Consider the following 281-nt stretch of genomic DNA (forward strand, 5'->3'; position numbering starts at 1 on the left):
CATTTATTTTGTACGTGAGGGACACGACTTAAAAGAATTGGTAACATCCTTCCTTCAAGTAGGTTCCACGGATCGAACTCATTTATTTTGTCGGGCTTGACAGAAAATAATATCGTTACTTATCTAGTTCAGTACATATTATTATGACTCAACAAATATTAAATTCAAGAAAGACTGACTTGACGCAATAAGTCTTAGTTAACTGTAGAAGCCATTCCCTAAGGTCTAAACACTACCGCTAAGTGTGTGTAGCCTAGCCCAGCGTGGTGGCGCACGCCTTT

Source organism: Mus pahari, chromosome 2, assembly GCF_900095145.1.
Source record: "Mus pahari chromosome 2, PAHARI_EIJ_v1.1, whole genome shotgun sequence".
Lineage (NCBI taxonomy): Eukaryota > Metazoa > Chordata > Mammalia > Rodentia > Muridae > Mus > Mus pahari.